The sequence below is a fragment of the Montipora foliosa genome, chromosome 1 (genome assembly GCF_036669935.1).
Source record: "Montipora foliosa isolate CH-2021 chromosome 1, ASM3666993v2, whole genome shotgun sequence".
Taxonomy (NCBI): domain Eukaryota; kingdom Metazoa; phylum Cnidaria; class Anthozoa; order Scleractinia; family Acroporidae; genus Montipora; species Montipora foliosa.
In genome coordinates this window covers 14,677,571-14,682,570 of record NC_090869.1, presented here as the reverse complement: position 1 = coordinate 14,682,570, position 5,000 = coordinate 14,677,571, and the positions used below count along the sequence as shown (strand labels likewise).

Sequence of the window (5,000 nt, the reverse complement as noted above, 5' to 3'; positions counted from 1 at the left end):
TAAAATTTGCCCGTAAGTTTCTTTTCGATGGTTTAACCAAATTCTAAGAAGAAACATAACCAGTCGTACCCGGCTTAGAAGCTGCCGTTACAAATTTAACATTTAAAATCACACTGGCAAATTCTGCGTTGATCACTCGGTGTTTCCTCGGTGCCTCGGATTGTTTTGTCGGAAGCCAACATGTGTTAACATGGTTATCTTTTATTGGCTAATTTGTTAATAAGACGTCAATCAGCGTGTGTCAAGTCAACCATAAAAAGGTGGGCGTTTTTCAAAAATAGGGGGTCTTCTTGCAAGCGTTCCCTCAGTCTCTTGCCCCAACTTCCGCGCGGCCAGTTTGCGGAAAATCGTTTCGAAGCTCTTTTTGTCGAAAAGGAACGCTTGCTACGCAGGCTACTGAGGGGATAGCAAAATGAAGTGGACCGAAGTTCACAAAGTCGACAAGAGGGAGCTGCTGTGAGGAAAGTATAGGACCGAAGTGAGGACATGGGAATCGTGGGAGTGGGGGATTTGGTTACTCGCCGGACAGCGGAGACTCCGGGACTCGAAATGCATTTACAAATAAAACATTTACAGGAAAGGAGCAACAATATCGTATCAAAAAAGGGAATCGCTATACTTAGATCAATTTCTTCAAATTTACTTTCCTCGATTTTGGCCCGTTTGGAGGAGCAAAAGAAGCTATAAGAGATCTTCAACTTGGCGGCAAGGACATAACGTGAAAAACAATTTTAGTGATTGCGTTGATTGTTAATTTCAGTTGACAGTGTCCCCAATTAGTTCTCCAGCGCTAGAACGACTAGACACTTAAATAAAGTTCCTTTCCTTTGTTTACAAATTTTGCATCATTACGGTCATCGTTTTCTAGTCAGTCTTTCTAGAAATCAGCACTGAATAGGCTTAGCTACATAATTCCGGAAATTTTTTGCGCAATTTTAGACATCAAAAAGAATTTTAGAAACCCTCGGGAATTTTAGAAAGAAATTGACAATTTCGAGAATTTTAGAGCAATTTGAACTTTCACCTGTCATATTGGAAACTTTTCACAGGCAAAAACGTTGACAAAACGTGTTTTTTTTATTCCAACCTACCAGGGGAGGGGTCAGTCCGTTCATATCCATTCCTTATCAGCGGTTTCACCAAAAGGGGTCCTACAGTGCATCTAAGCAGCGGTTTCTCACCGTAGCCTTTGCTTGATGGCAAATATGGCAGACTTTGCACTATCGTGTCCTTGCAGGGGCATCATTTGAAGAACGGGGAGTATTTCATTACAATAGACGCCATTGTTATATACCTAGACTTTCGCTCAACAAAACGATCACTGTGATTGGTTGATTCTTGGTCACGTGGCCCTGATCAAATTCAAATGTATCCCGACCGGGATACAATTCCGCAGTTGTTGCCCGCTTCGGATGTTTTGCTGCGATTGTTGCAGGAAAAGTCTAAATATATAACAAACTATATATATAACCAGACGTGTTCGAATCCCATGAAAGCCAAGCGGTTGTTTAGATCCGAACTTCCACACAAACCTTTGAATTTCTCTCCATCTTGCCCTGATTACCCATGATGCACTCAGGAGCGTGAATTCGTCTATTCTTCACTTCTCCACATTGAATCCACTGGTACGTCAACTTTCCAATTCGCATAATGACTCCACCCACCTTGAGTCAATTCCTTAGTCACATTATTTATTCAGAATAATGATTTGGTAGCAAATTTGTAGTGGTCCATTGAATCGTTTACAGATCCAAGATCAAGCTTTTCCTCTATAGCGGTTTATTCCATTTTTGTATTGAATTCAGATTAAAACACTGACGAAACCATCGGCAGTATCGTCAATCATTTGTCTAAAAACCACCTGTACTATTTGCTTCTATTTTCTCAGTTAAATTCTGAGTCAAATTCTATAGAATCAGATGTTCTTGACTGACATACTGTTGAATTAATACGACCAAATTTGCATCTACGGCAACAATCATTCTCGAATTTGCGGTTTAAAGTTATATATACACGAAGGTTCACCGTTATATAAAGGCCTTCCCAACTGGAATAAAAACAATGTTATAAAGTAAATGGTAAGAGGTCAAATCTCGGTAACAACGGCATCGTATGCTTTCCACGAAGACGTCCGCCAGCATATGAACGATACTTGCGATATTTCCCGCATTAAGATTTTTTTTTTTAACAAAAGAATCTGTTCAGTTTCATTGTCAATGCTGTGTTTACCTAAATACCTGCTTATGTTTTTTTCAAAATTTATCGTTAATTTTTGGGCTACATACATCCGTGCATACATTCGTAAATATTCAAAATCCGAGCAGATGGTGAACAAAATGAAGTTCTCACAAAACATTGTAAACAAACGTGCACACAACTACCTTAAAAAGCGGGGGATAAAATGACTCAGGACCGATCCAGCTCAAAAGCGTTTGTTCAAAACTCGCAGAAACTGCCTTTGATAATGTGAATTGTCCGTAGAATCGCAAACGGCTTTCTTCCTGAGTTTGTGACTCATAAGAGAAACGTTGGTAGTTTCTGCTAATCCATATTTGCGGGTATGAGCTTCAAGAGAAGCTGCAGTTTCTTCTGTGAAGCCCTCAAGTTTCGTAGACTCGTTTGTCGCTGCCAGCTCTCGAGGACAAAAGCTCATGTGACTTTCTGCGAAGCTAACCTCGTCTTTTCGCGGCAAGTGCCCGATGCTGTTTCTTCTTTGTAATCCCTTGTCAAATGCGTATTTCGTGGGCTGTTTTTCCTCCTTGCTAAATGCGCGACGCGAGTAACGCTGCGACCCTAATGAGGTGGGCATATTTTTGCTTAATTCACTGAAACCAACTCCTCCTTCCTCTTCACCGAACAGATTGTAACTGAAATGGTAGATTTGCCTCTCATCTCCGTTGACTTGACTTGTCATAGCAAGAGCATTGTATGCGCTTTCACCGAGTTTAGAAATTGTAGAATGGCTGGGCCGATTCTGCATTCTCGCCAGACGGATTGCAAAGCCACGTTTTGCCGTTCAGTTCAAGGAGGAATTCTCGTGAACAGGAAAACAACGAATCCAAAGAGACTTAAGCAAGCTGCAAGAGAGTTTACGTGACAGTACACTCATTTTTTCAGTATTGTTCTTTTTTTTGCGGCTCGCTATGTATAATCGTGTCATCTGACATCAGCTATCCATCTCATTTTAATTGCCTGTTTGGATGAGATGACACTAAACTGCTAGTTTTCAAGATGACAACTGAATTGCTTTATTCAGTTAATAATTTATACTCGTGCCAGGCTCTTCGTTTCACATGTACCTCCGCAAATGTCATTTATTGCATAACCTGCACGTTATGCAATAAATTATACATTGGTGAGACAGGTAGACGACTAGGTGACCGATTCCGCGAACACCTTCGCGATGTTGAGAAGAATGACAAGGATGCATCCAAGCCAGTCGCTCGCCATTTCAATCTGCCTAACCACTCCAAAAAACACATGGCTATCTGCGGCCTTTCCCTACATCTAGGTACGACGGAAAGCCGCAAGAATCTGGAACAAAAATTTATCTTTCAAATCGGCACCCTTAATCCTCACGGTATTAACGAACGCTTTTCATTTAACTAATATATTCCTATTTTTCACGTTGCCATGTTACCACCAATAGCGTAGCTCCTACTCTACTATAAAAACTACACGTAACCCATAATCCCTCGATTCGCTCTGACGAAGGGCTAACGCTCGAAACGTCAGCTTTTAGAATCTCTGTACGGTGGCCAATTTACATTATCAACTCTGTTGATAAAACCAAATTTTTGTATACTACTTCCCCACCGACGCAGCACCACAGTTTCTTTAGAAACTACCCCTTCATTCTTCTTATTGTTGTGTGAATCAACAGCAGGCATTTTGCCATAAATTTAGACGTCGTAGTATATTCTAGCAAGTCGGTGGCGGGTGTTTCGCTTAACAAAATCATCTATGTAAAAGAATTCTGTTTTAAATGACGACTGAGCAGTTAACAAATAGTCCCAAATAAAAAGAACAATCCCCCGCCGAAAAGATCCAAAAATACATAAATATGTGAGCATTAAATATTAAAAGCAATGAAGTCGAACCGAATGCAAATATTCACACATATAATAAGCTATACTGATATTACTTTACACTATCCCAGGTCATAGTTATAGAGGGGACTGCTTTGGAAGCTCGGCAAACATCAAAGGAGCAAACAAAGATGCCGCAAGGTTTAGGTTGGAAAGTCCACGACCGTGAACAATCTTTTGTTTTGTGGCTCCTTCAATATGCATGAATTACGTAACCAACACGTTTTTGTTGGTTAGTTCCTCAGTACAGAGTAAACAACTATTGTGTTTTGTGCACGGTCAAGGCCAAAAAAGAGAACGAAAACCTACAACAAACGAATTTGTCGGGTTTCATAACCATTCCCCTCTATTAACTATGTCCAGGTGTATTAACCTTAAAACTGAATGTGATAGAACATTTTTCATCTCAGTCATAAAACTTGGGAGCTCTTTACCTTTTGACATTAGATCTAGTTGCGTTCGACAGAACGCATTTGTAATCAGAATATTAATATTTGCAAATCAAAATGGCGACTAGCAGTGTTGATGTCGCCATTTTGAATTTAAATTATTTGTAATACGCATGCGTATTTGCCTCACTAAAGATCCTCGTGTTTTCGGGCATTTTAACTTGATCAAAAACAATAAACAAACTTCGGTAATTAACATATTATAATGCATTTTAACTTGACTTTTCTTATGATACAAAATACATCTTCAGAAGTGACGGTTGAACAAAATTTAAAAATTTTTATATAGACTAATATTTGTAAACTTTGAAAGAGACTAGTAGCTAGGTTAAGAACAATGGTCTTAAAGGGGAACGGAAGGCAAAAAAAATAAGGGAGTTTTGAAGCAGGCAACCGTGGACAATTTTCCTGTTGGTGTACGTTGGATCGGTGGCTTGATCTGATCGGCGTAATTACAAGTTGA

The 5,000-nt window shown here is 39.8% G+C and overlaps 1 long non-coding RNA gene across 1 annotated transcript in view; it reads right to left on the bottom strand.

The window, feature by feature from the left end:
* Positions 1–1,670: 1,670 nt before the first annotated feature.
* Positions 1,671–5,000, bottom strand: part of LOC137975216 (uncharacterized) — a 12,051-nt gene continuing 8,721 nt past the window's right edge. Inside the window, exon 2 of the long non-coding RNA XR_011117556.1 lies at positions 1,671–3,192. This is a non-coding gene — a long non-coding RNA (uncharacterized lncRNA). The remainder of the gene's footprint in view (positions 3,193–5,000) is intronic.